This window comes from Elaeis guineensis, chromosome 13 (assembly GCF_000442705.2).
Source record: "Elaeis guineensis isolate ETL-2024a chromosome 13, EG11, whole genome shotgun sequence".
Taxonomy (NCBI): domain Eukaryota; kingdom Viridiplantae; phylum Streptophyta; class Magnoliopsida; order Arecales; family Arecaceae; genus Elaeis; species Elaeis guineensis.
The window spans coordinates 66,837,234-66,851,256 of NC_026005.2; the positions used below are offsets into that span (position 1 = coordinate 66,837,234).

Genomic DNA, 14,023 nt, shown 5'->3' on the forward strand with positions numbered 1-14,023 from the left:
GGGATCCAAAGTTTATGCATAATCGTAGCTAGTGCCTTGTGGCCCTTCTTTTAGTACTTCTTGACATCAAAATACTTTATACATAGCCCACCAACGCAAACGTCCAACACTCAACATGAAATAGAAGTGACACCAAACATGCCTTGCAATTGAGTTTGAACAAGACAACTATAAATTTTATTATTATTATTATTATTATTATTATTATTATTATTATTATTATTATTATTATGTCACCACTCATCAACTTACATCACAGATCTCAAAACCCATCAACTATGTTCCTTTTGAAAAATAAACGAATCAAACAGGAAGATTCACCAGCTATGAGTTAGGATCACGAATAGAAGATTATAACACCAATAGCACAACCAAGAAGAGCTTTGCACCTATATTCTTTCATTTTCACAACCACACGATTCATACAACCAAACCCTCCATGAAGTAAAGGCAAATGAAGCAAGGGGAATTCATAGATAGCTCTTTAAAAGAGGACAAAAGGTGTAACCAAAGCAATATCAAGGAACAACCTTGCAAGCCTGAGTCTCATTTAATCCAAGAATAGAAAGAAGATACGGTGTTTTAGAGTCCTAAAAACCCATGCTCTTTTTTGCTGTTCATGCTATCCAGGTGGTCCTCCTTTACATCAAACACAACATTGACAAACCACCAGCTCCCAATGTCCTCCAACTTCATTAGCACGAGCACGTCCTCTGCCATCATGTCTTCCCCCAATGCTTCTTTCCCCTTCATCGCATCCGCCAACTTGAATTGAGCCTCCTTCCCCTAGTATCCGACTCACTCCACTCCAAACGCCTTCGCCAACAATGGCAACAAATTCTTCCAATTCAACACATCTCTGTTGCTATAATTGAAGTCCTCCATTTTGGCATGCGGATCAACCTTCGCCCAAATCTGATGCTTGGCAATGAAGTTGGGACCGAGGCATCGCTGAACCCCTCGTAAGCCACCGCGTTCCCCAGACACCTCTCGCCTGCAAATGGCAACATAGACACACAGCGTCCCCACCAAATTCATGAGGCTGGTGGGGAGAAACCAAAGATGTTCATCGGACAGTGGATCAACCACATCACATTCCCCTTCCTCTTCCCCACCTCTTTGAAGAGAATGTCCTTGAGGTCGTGGTAGAAGGTGGGGCAATCCAACCACGAGGGATCCTCACGGAAAGGGGGCTCAAGGGCTTTCACCTTCAAAAGAACTCAAACAGGCCCAGGTGGTGTTTGTGGCCAGTCGGGAGGCAAAGGTGCCAGGGATTGGGGGGGCATTCAGGAGGATGCGGTATGGGGTCAAAAAAAAAAAAAATCCAACGAATACAGGGGCTAATCCACGGAGAGAGCATCCCGGAGACAAAAAAAAAATTGTCAACTTTTTCAACAACTTCTTACCAAAAAAATCAAAAAAAAAAAATCAACAATTATCTATTTCTCCAAATGGATGAATGATTTTTTTATAAATAATATTTATCTATAAAATAGAAAAAAAATTTTATCTATCTAAAAGATAGACAAGTCATTTTTCCATCAGTCGAGAGAATAATCTTTATATTCCATTCCTAGCATACTTCTAATCCTATAATAATAATATAATGATATATTATAATAATAATAATCTATAATATTATCTTATATATAATATAATACATTGCTATTATCGGACAATAATAACTTGATATTTTAGTATAATATATTATTATAAAATATAATATTAAAAAGTAATATTAAAAAAATTGATGGATATCTAAGCCAATGCACCAAAGGCAAATAGTATATGAATTAAAATACAAAATATGCTCACATTACCCTCATGGCCGATATCTTTTATATAATGAAAGAGAAATTCTTTGACACAGCACTATGTAAAAAAAATATACTGCTCCATCTGATTGGACCACATAGCCACTGCTTTCAATGCACATTTAATATCTACAATTCTTCTTTTTCATTTAAAATTTTGCATGATGAAAATGTCTCTCCTTTTTTGAAAAAATTAAACATTCTGTGCCACATTATGACATCCTGCACAGAAAGTTATGATATCATAAGAAAGAAGGGATATTTTCATTATTTAAAAATTTATACATTTTATAAATTTTAAAATGATAAAAATATCCTACTCTTTTTATGATTTCTGAAAGAAAAATTATAACATCCTATGCAGGAAGTTATAATTTGATTGCAGAATGTCATAATATGGTTATAGGAAGCCATAATTTTTTCAGAAAGAAGAGGTATCTTCATTATTCAAAATTTCAAATAAAAAAGTAAACTACAAGCATGAAATGCGTATTAAAAAATGGTAGCTACATGGCCTAATGAAATAGGATGGTATATTTTTTCTACATCAAATATGATATACAAAAAATTTCTCTGCAATGAAAATGCACGTATGACAGTCTCCCCGATGTCCAATACATGCATTCCATGGTTAGATCGCAAAACATCTTACATGGTGGCTAGGATGTCTACCACCAGCAAAGATGGAAATAATAGGCCGATTATGTTAAACTCTTCTAGTATCCTGTGAGTAAGACTGAAAATGGGCTCGGGCTGGCCCGATGGGCTTTGAGTTGACCCGCTTGCAGGTCGGGCTTCAAGTTAGGCCTAAACAAAATCGGACCAAGTTGGGGCTCAAAAATATAACCCATTTCATTTTCAAGCCAGACTCGAGCTTATCATTGGCCCAACCCGATCCCGAACCCCACTGTAACCCGATTGTATTCTTTTACTCCATCGTTCTTCATTTTCTTTGGATGAGGCACATTGTTGGGCTTGCTTCGTCGGATAGTGAAGCTCTGGAGGGGGGTCGAAGAAGGCACAACGGATCGGAGAAGAGTACCCAAGGCGGTAGTTTTTCTTCGAGAGGCTTCGTTAGAAGAGGAATGGCCTCCAGAGCCTCCTTGAGATACCTAGTTCTTCTTCTTCATGAGTGGCCGGAGAAAAGCAAGGCATCGAGCAGGCTCAAGAGCACCCGCCGCTTGATCGGCCCAGAGAGGATAAAAACCCCATCGAGTGCACCGCCATTGAGAGTTGGAGAGGGATGACGGAGAAAGATCCAGAGCTTCGAAAGATGGCAGCCTATGATTGAGCGTTGACAGGAGCCTATGATCTGGCGGCGACGGTGGCGGGGCCATTGTAGATTGGGAGGGGACGGAGGAGTTGACAGAGAAGAAGGTGCTGGAGAGGGTTTTGAAGGCGGTCTCGGTTGTGGCAGCGGAGAACGAAGTGGAGGGAAAGGAATGGGTAGGCGTGGACTTGGGCTGAACAATGCTTGGGCTGGCCCAAAGATCTTCTGGTCGGGCTCAGGTCGGCTCGAGCCAAAATTTTTATATATTCCTCGGCCCAGTTCCACCCCTACTTGCATGGGAAAAAAAAAAAAAACTTCTCACATGATTTCTTAGGCAATAGACTCGAAGTGACAATTAACTCCTCTGGATAAGAGAAATATTTACCTTAATTACCGAGGATTTGCAAAGTAGGATAGAACTTATTTTCTTCCCAACTACCATTAGATCATTCAACGATCACTTTGAGATCTATGCAATGGGTCATCCAACAGTAGATGGGTACGAAGGATCCAGCCACGCTATCTTGCACTCGAGTGAAGGAGGTGCAAAACAGTGGTGACACAACAAGTTAATTAAATCAGAAATTGCGTTTGTAATATGGATATACATTATATATTTATGAAGGTGAATAAGGAGCCTTTTCGCAGTGAGATTTTTTTATATTACTCCTGTAGTCCTAGAAAATAATGAGTTCTTAATTAATATCAAAGGAGTTCAAGGTCCTAGTTTCCATTTTTTTTTTTTTTAATCTTTTTAAGCTGACGCCCATGAGATGACATTTGGTTGTTCACATCCTTTAACATAATTATTAACAAAACATATGGGAGTGGTTTGTTTATTTTTCTAACTGTCATTCTCATTAGGCAAAAAATAACATGTGTTTATTTAGTTTTTATTTTTAAATTAATAAAAAAGTCTTGGAGCTTAACATACACTCCTAAACTTTGAGGCTTTTACATGTACACCTATTCGATCAGTCTTCTCTCATAAGGACTATGAAATAGGATGGTAGCTATGGGATACAAGTTTTATCATCATAGGAAGGGTTATTCGAGCCTGTGACTCGAACAGGTAGTTTGGATTGAGAGCAAACCTAAATCTGATCTAATTTATCAATTTTCTAAACATAAACCAATCAAAAAAACTTGTCTAAGATCGGGATTTTATTAATCCGAACCAACCCTCTCGAACACCATGCAACTCTAATAAAACCCAAACAACGGCTAGGCTGAGACCATGTTGAGGCCAACCAAAACTTAAATTTGTAAATCTAACAATCCCCATCTCATGAGCATGTGGGGTAGGTGGGTTGGAATTGCCCAACCCAAATTGCGCCCCCGATCACATGAAGGTGAAATCATCTTTCCAAGGCTTTCATGCCCAAGTTTTTGAGTTTCACGACTTGTAAGACATTTTTACGCCATTCATGCTTTTCAAATACATACAGCATGTGCAACTTTCTTAGCAAGCATCACACATGACCACCTATTGAGTTAACTATTACATACAGAAGATAATGCCGCTCCATTGGCTCCACACCAGAGTGCATGAACTATTATATGACTGGTTGCAAAGCGGAGAGGGAAACTAACAAAGTAATTAGCCTTTTCACAAAAACTAGTAACTAGTTGTTCATTACATGTTGATTTCATAAATTACAATTTGAAAAAGCCTAGACCCCAAGCATTATCAAAGGCATGCGGTCCAATATGAAGAATTCCCCTATAAAATTATATATATATATATATATTGGTAAAGAATAACGGTCAAAAGAGTACAAAAAGAATGGTAGATAGCTCATGAATTTAATCAAATAAATAATAGATTTATACATCATCACCAATCATCGATCAAATCTTCATGTTAAAACAAAAAAAAAAATCTTAGTTTTAATAGTTATTTTAATAAGAAACTACTTGTGCATAAAAAATCCTCCATGTAAACTAGTTTAGAGTATCGAGGCCCCACTAGTCAATATCAATCCCCTTTCATGGCCATCCAAACTTACATCTATACACATTCAACAGGGAAAAATATATATATACATATATATCCAAACTACATCAACCTTCAACCTTTAAGGTCATGTTTCTCGTATCAGACACAATCAATTAGCTCGTATTGCTGACATGCCAGTTCAGCTCAGAAAGCAATATATACACTTGCGATTAAAAGTTCCACCAAATCAGAAACCAAACTCGAGGATTCATTCCGTAGGATAGAGTTGAGTATAACATATATTGAAAAGATGCGACAAAAGACCCCAGACGTCACGCTTCCAGCAGGAGGCAATTGCATTCACAAAATATGAATCCGCTAATGGTTTCCGTATACCCTGTAAGTTAAAACGAATTATAAAGAAAATAATAAGAGCAAAGAAATATGCTCCTAAAGCAACTGCATTCGCAGAATTAAGAGCACATCAGGTGGTTGTTAATGTGCAAAGTACATTCAAATTTAAAAGCTTAGTAACAGACCGTTAAAAGTGACCAATAGCAAAAGTTATATATCCTATAAACACCGCATTTTGCTGGTGGGAATAAAAATAAAAAAAGAACAACTTGCAAGCTTTATGGCTATACGTACATAAAAAATGAGGAACACGAGTGAGAAAAATGTTGACAGCCACAACAATGAAACCGAGAGAAAAATAGCTAAAATAAATTGCAACTCAGATTGTACAAAAGGAATACTGATATATGTTGTAGTCATCCTTCACTCAACTAAAGATACAAATTCAGGGCTCTCTCTCTCTCTCTCTCTCACGCGCACACACATATATATATCGAGCCAGACTAGAATTAAATCAATCGAATTTGGACTTAAATCCAATCAGATCAAAATTCTATAATAGGGATCTTACATCAATAATTCAAGTCATTGAATGTGATCTATTACCTAAAATTATTTGTACATAAAAAATTATATAATTTGAAAACCCCTAATCTATACATCAAGTAGTCAAAAATTGAACAGTTTTATATAAAATTGAATTAAATATATTTTTTGATAGCTTGATGCATAGATTAGAAATCTTCAAATTATATGATTTTTTGTGTGCAAGCAGTTTTGAGATAATAGATCATCTTCAATGACTTGGATCATCGACTTACGACTCCTATTGTTCAATTTTGATCTAACTAGATCAGAGCCTGAATCTAGTCGACCTTACACAAGTTTGCCCCATATAAAGCCAAATTAATAATAATTAGAGAGAGAGAGAGAGAGAGAGAGAGAGAGAGAAGTAATAATTAGACTCATTCATCAAAAAGAAAAGATGTCTAACTTTGATCCAAAATCATTAGGTAAGTTAAAGGTAAATCAATTTGTCATGTTACAAAAAAAGAGACGAATAATTTCATTTGTTTCTGGCATTATCAACATGCTTGTAACAATGGTTCAAGAGCCAAAGTTTGCAAAGATTAACATATCATGATCAAAATATAAGGAACAATCTACATCTGATAAACATAAAACTAATGCAAGGCCAAAGGAGAAACCTAAAATACAAGTGACAGAAAACAGTTACATTGTTCATCAATTAATGTGCCTAATTGAGGTAGTGAATAGTGGTTATATATCTGGTGACTTCTTGCCTTCCTTACAATCACAAAAAAGAAAAAGATCAGTGGCTATGGCATAACAATCTATTCCAACATTTTAACTTTAAGAATTGACCATTGTTGTAGGGCATCCACCGACAGGCAAAGGTATTTTGCCACTGACATTGTTATAGAAGGTATTGTAGAATCCATTATACTTCAAGGTCTTTTCACCTAGTCTAAGTTCACATCTTTCACAATAAACAAAACCATCACAGGTTAAGAAGTAATACCACATTATCCTTATGCTTGACATAAAGCCAACAAATATTAGTCTTCCCGTGCCTTCACATGTTCGACCATGTTTGTGGTCCTAACAGCAACCCAACATATAAATCATTTTTCTACACAAATATTCAAATATGCATGTAAAAAGACCATGGTTCGCCGTACTAGACAATATCACCCAGTGACAAGCAGCTCTATACTGCAGAAATCAGATAGCAAACCTAGTATTATTGGGGATGTAATGAGCATTGGTTCCATGAATTAACCTATATCAACACTATAGCAGCAAAGCAGTGGCACAAATACTGAAACCGGTACGGTAAACCACTAAGAAAAATACAATTACTAAGAAACAATCCAGGTTTAGCTCAAACAAATCATCTTCCATATAGGAGCACATCTCATGAGGCTAGAAAACCGAAGTATGGATATTCTTTCTTAAGTAAAAATAAACTGTACATCAACAAAAACGTATAGAAAGCATGCATTAAAAACCTTTGAATATTTGAAATGGAGCACCGCGGAAGGCTGCTTCCTCAAAAGAGATCCGCCACAAGAAGTTCTTATGCCGGCAATTCAAACAGAATTATCCTACCAGGCCTGGTCCAGATATATTTATAAATATAGAAATCATCGAGATTCAAGGGAGAATGCGGTTCCGCTTGAAGCATGTGCTTTTCCAAAATAATATTGCTATATTTTTCAGAGTGTCATACTCATTAAACTGTAAAAGAAATTACTTCGAAAAATGTTGGGTAGATGTCTGGCCAGGATACCACCTTTCAAGACATTTTCGATACCGCACGATGCAGTAGGAAAAAAGAAGAAATAAAACAAAAACAATCAAAATACGTGGATCAGCCACAAAAGGGCTCACCTCCATGGGGCATATAAACTTCACTATGAAAAAGAAATTTTATAAGAGATCTCACCCTCAACCCTCATACATCCAATTCTCTCTCACAGAAAGTTCTCCTTATAAAAGCTCTCTCTCTAGGAAGACCCTCCTGAACCCCTGAAGCGACCGCTGTCCGCTGTCCAGGAGTCTTGCTCCTTCTCTCCCAGCGTTCGGCTTTCTCTCTTCTCTTTCGGATTCCTGATCTTCTGTACGATGCATCCACAAGATTCTTCTCCCGTAAAAAATTAAGCCGCCGTGGGTCTCTGCTCATGAATAAAAAAGCCACAAAGACCACACACCTTTCTCTGTTCACGCAAAGGCCTTAAACATAAATTAGATCACGATTAGGAGTCCTAAACCAATCCAAATAACTCTCAAGCCGTTGAATCAAGACCGCAAGCCACCCATGTCCTTTGATCGCATGTCGGTCCACGAAATAATGCCGTGGACCTTGCGAAATGCATGAGAAACACCCACGCGATCCACAGACCCGATCATGGACCTTCCAGTCCACGGTGGACCGGGGTACAGGCCCTAGGCGCCGTGCCTGGACCTGGCAGGCCCGCGCACGCAGGCCTGGGCCATGCTCGTGCTCGCGCCGGGCGCTTGGGCCCGAACCGCGCCTCGCGCGCGCCTGGGCTGGGCCGCGCGCCCCGCGCCAGGCAGCACGCCCCAGCGCCCCGTGCGCGCCTGGATTGGGCCGCACGCCCCGCACCGGGCCACGCGCCCTGCGCCGGGCTGTGCCCTGCGTGCCTGGCCAGCGCACCCCGCATCGAACTGCGCCCTGCGTGCCTGGCTAGTGCGTTGTCGCGCACTGGGCAGCATCCCGCCGCCTGCGGCCGCGCCACCGCCGCCGGCCGCCTACCGCCGTCGGTCTTCCGCCGTCTCGAGTTGCATACCGACTTCAAAAGTACGCGTTTTCTCCGTCCGAGCTCCGTTTGAGTTGTTCTTAGCCTCCTTGGACTCTGTTTTTCGTCGCGAACCTTGCTATGGACTCAATATGAATCGAATCTCGAGACATCAAATCCTAACAAAAAAAATAATAATAATATAAAAGCAAGTTTCCAGCCAACAAGCTGGATTTTTATCTATTTCTATTAAAGAAATACATAGTTTAATGCTGTCTCAAGAAAGCATAAACCAAGTGATATCATATATGGGATAATATTAGCCAGTTCGGTGGATACAACGAACCAGATCTTTACTTTGATGTGTTAGTGCCGAATTCCCATAAACATATGGTACCAATCCCCTCGTATGTTCCCTTGGAGTTGAATCCTTCTCTTATCAGATCGTGTTGAACAAGTTTGTTAAGTGGAGTTGATGTTGTTGTTGAGGAATAATGCTAACAAACACTTAATAACGGGCTACCATGAGATGGAAACAGAATGGCCTTTATTATCAATCCATTACACTGAACAGGAGCTTCTGATGAATAGAGATGTAATTTTCAAATAGAATTCCTAAGCCAAAAAGAAAACTGAAGTTGTGGGTAGAACTAGCATTTTATTCATTGTTATGCTATTTCACTGCCTTTTCATTAGTAAATTCAAAGTCCTTAATCCTGAGAAGGAGGACGTGTTTTCACCTACTTAACAATATTTGACAGATAGATGTAGCATGCTAGTGATCCTCAAACAGCAAAATAAAAAAAAAAAAGTTGAAGCAAATGTGAAATCAAAGAAACAATTAAAATAAAATGTAATTAAGAAAGAAAAAAAAACTTCAATTCAAAACAGATTCGATTCGAGGGAGTTCGTGCTGGGTTGCAAATTGTTCATTGTCACATGAACATATTATTCTCTCTTCGAATACTTGCCAAGAATTTACCCAGGAGCTAGATAAATCTTATCTTCCCTATATTCATTAATTCAAACCCAGTAGCCAAATTAAATTCTTATCAATAAACCAATTGGTATTAAGCAATCCTCTTGAATTCATTGACAGCATTATATACTAAGACGAAGCTAATAATGATCAACAATTTAACAAGCACAAATTATTTAATTCATTCTATGTTTCCCCTTAAACAAGCAACTGGATCATAATCATTTTGCCTAAGTGCTATTTTAACCAAGTTGCATAACAATTACGGGTTAAAAACTTAGTTTAGCATTCAATCACATAGACAATCAATTAATAAGCCTCTTAATCAATTAATCTACGTAACAAATCAATAATAAAACAAAGAAACATAGATATTCAAATAAAGAGTAATATTAGAATTACAAACCTGGTCTCACAATCATGCTAACCAAACTAGAAATCCCATGAACCGAACAAAAGATTTAACCACTCATGAAAAATGATAAAACAAGAATTTTTTTATGTATTTTTTTTCTTTTTTTTTTTTTCTCTCCCATCTAGCAGCCAAGAACTCCCAAAAAAAAAAAAAAAAAAACAACGTCCCCCCAAAACCCCCCCAAGTCTGCCAAAAAAACATAATACTCCCCCCCTCAGCTGCCAACTAAAGAACGTCCAGCTTTTCTTTCCTTAAGTAATCTGTATCAGAACAACCACTCCTCTCTCAGAAAATCTTTGACCTCAAATATGGCAAAGATTTTTTTTTACAGTCCTTTTAAACTTTCACCACCGAACGCTTCTCTTCTACTCAGCTCCTTTGCATGCAAACCTCCTTACTATATCCACCTCAACATCCGGCATCACCTGCCTCACCGGCATCACCAGCCTCAACAGCATCACCGGCGTCAGTTCCTCATCACCGGCGTCCTGGCTTCTTACCCTGCGAGATACAGGTATTTCTCTTCCCATTTCCTCTCTCCCCATTTCTTCTTCGTTCTAACATTTCCAACCACTAAGCCCTTCGCCACCATCTGCACCGGCCACCAAGCCCTCCGCCCCCCTTTCACCCCCGGTTGGCGCTGTAAGCAAGCCGGACTGGGTCGGGCCACACTCCTGCCCGAGCCCAGTTCTAAATTCTTTTATCGGCCTTCGGGCCGGACTTAGGCAACTCTAGGCCGAGGACGAACCGAGCCCGGCAAGAATCCAATTGGGCCGGCCCACACCAGGTCTCTTCCCTCTATAAAGAAGATTAAAAAGAGAGGGGAAAAAAAAAAAAACACCTAACTCTAACCCATCCGGCATCGCCCTCCCGTTCCGCAACGCCGCCGGTGAAGTTGTCGATGGTGAGATCGAGTAGAACCAGGTTGTCGAGGGAGAACAGGTCCGCGGGGATCTTACCGGAGAAACGGTTCCCCTGGAGGTGTACAATATGGAGCTGCTTGCAGCCGGCGAGGTCCGGCGGGAGGGGCTCGGAGAGGGCGTTGAGGCGGAGGCTCGCCACATGGAGGGCGGCGAGGTTGCCGACGATTCTGGCGGGTATCTGACCCACGAGACGGGTGGCCGGGAGGCGGATCTCGGTAACGCGGCCACCATCGTATTTCACACTCACCCACGACGCCGACGGAGGAGGAGGACGCCGCCGCTCAGATGGTCGCCGTCGCCCGGTTGGAGGCCGCCGCCGCTCGGAAGGCCGCGGAGGAGGAGGAGGAGCCGGCGGCCTGATGGGAGAAGCGTATGGAAGAGTCGCGACTCGCGGGTCGCGAGAAAAATCACATTCCCCTCTTATGAGAATACATTTTAATTAATCTGATAATCCTAATTTCTTACTCTAATTAATATGATAATCTTAAGCTGTTGTTTTAATTAATATTTTTAGAGTGCGATGGGGAAAAAAATTTTTGGGAACCGAGCTCATTTCGAATACTTGGACTTTTGATCGGCTGGGCTTCGGGCCTGGACCTGAGCCCGTCTTAAGATCTTGCTCTAATTAATTTTTTAGAGTTCTTATGGAAAAGAATCTTTTTGAAAACTGGGCTCAAGCTGAATATTCAGACTCTTCATTGGTCATTAGACTCGCCCGAATTAGATCAAAAATATATTCAAATCTGATTCGAAAGATAAATGGGCCTATTATTAGGTTCAAGTATCTAAATTATTTTGAATCTAGTTTGAAGCTTGATGCAAAGACGGTCTTGTCCGATGGGCCTCTAGCCTGCTCGAGCTCAATTCTAATCTTATCGACCTCGCCATAGATCCTTGCAGTCATCGCTCATGGGAAGAAAAGTAAAAACCTAAAAGAGGAATGGCTCCAACCCCTCCATAACATCGAGCCCTAAAGAGAGGCCACGACAAAGGACGAGTAGTAGCCTAAAACTAGGATGTCAAGGGATAGGAAACCTGCAAAATCTCATGCTCATATCTAAATCCATTTAAAATATTACTACTTGAACTTGTCCCAAACCTGATTACGAAATTAACCAAAAATCCCAGACTCGTTCCATAATAAAATTGGGACACTCGTCGGGTATCTAAACTCACCCGATTAACCTTTTATTCGTATTTATATTACTATGAGAATAAGCTCATTTTGTAGCCGAAGAATAAGTCTTTCGATCAAAACTCCCAAAAACCAACTCACACCACCAAAACTTGCACAAAGTCCCATAAAATAACCCCAATCAAAACCTAAGAAACCTCTCTGATCTCCCTCAGGTGCTCTCCTTCTCCACAGGTCTCTGAAAAAGAGAATGAAATGAAAAAAAATAAAGTGAAAAAAAAAATCTATGTAGGAAAAGTTCTTACTTTTTATTTTTTCCATCTTTCCTGGGTGGGAGGCTTAAAGCAGTGGCTGAATGGGGAAGCTTAGACAATAGCTAGGCATTTTTTTCCATCCTAAGGAGCCACAACCAGATTGGAGAGTGTTGGGGTGTGTATACACATACGTATATATGCATATGTGTGTATACATATACATACATATGTATATATGTGTGTATGTATGTATATATATATGTATATGTATGTATATGTATGTATATGTATATATATATATGTATGTATGTGTATATATATATATGTATATGTATGTATGTATGTATGTATGTGTGTGTGTTATATATGTATGTATATATGTATATATGTATGTATGTGTGTGTGTATGTTCAATGGTAGAAAAAAAAAAAAAAAAAAAAAAAAAAAAAAAAATATAATATATATATATAATAATATATATATATATATGTGTGTGTGTGTGTGTGTGTGTGTGTGTGTGTGTGTGTGTCATGGCCCAAACCCAGCATTCGTGTCGAATATGTGATAGCCGTACATTCTCTAGGATAAGCCCTAAAAAATATGTAAGGCATAATTCCACATCCATACCTAAAAATGATCTAATTTAAAATAATTGACAAAACTTGCATAATTACAAATTCGATTCATTCAATCATCTGATCAAGTATGAATGACACTCTTCATATGCTCACCTGTGAATCTAAATCATAGCCAATTAAGAGCATCCTGCATCTCTGAGAGAAAAAGAGAAAAATAGAGGAGGATAAGCTTTATAGGTCAATAAGAATTTTCACACACCAACATCAATATAATAATAATAAATAAATAAATAATAATTATTATTATTCATACCAATCTCATGTCAAAATATATCATGATTCATAAAACATGCATAGCAAATATATATTTTTTGCATAATAAATACATCTTATAATTATCACAAGGCAACACATATATCGATATTAAAGTGCTCAGCTCTAAACTATCACGATCGCATATCAAGCCCATAATAAAATAACAAAAGTGACTAGTTCTATAGACTATTATAACCATCCATGCAAAGGGTAACAAAGCGGCTAGTCCTGTGGACTACCACGGTCACGTTTCAAGCCCGTGGGAGCATTAAGAAAGTAGCTAACCCAAAGAACTATAGGTACTCAATTCTAAACTACCACACCACATTTCAAACCCGTGATGGGATATCATAAAGTGGCTAGTCCAAAGGATCATAAGTGCTTGACCTTGAACTACTACGGTCATGTTTAAAGTCTGTAACGAGGCATCAATAAAGTGGCTAGTCAGAGGACTATAAGTACTCAACTCATAACTACCACGATTATATTTCAGGCCCGTGATAAGGTACTAATAAAGTAGCTAGTCCAAAGCACCACAACCCAACATACAATTACACAACTCAGTTATAAACTTGTTATATATTGTAATTCACAATCATATTCTTTTGCAAAACTTGATACGATGATTACTAAAATCTATCCAAGTCAATATCAATGATATGCCATACATAATTTCACAAAGAACCATCTATATACTTAACAAATAAGTACCTACATGTAACTATCAAAAATCACATAAATCAATATCACCACAAAATAATTT

General features: G+C 38.9%; 1 pseudogene; it reads right to left on the minus strand.

Annotated features, from left to right (window-relative positions):
* Positions 1-518: 518 nt before the first annotated feature.
* On the minus strand, positions 519-1,360 carry LOC140853145 ((S)-8-oxocitronellyl enol synthase ISY1-like; annotated as a pseudogene).
* Between the last annotated feature and the right edge of the window lie 12,663 nt (positions 1,361-14,023).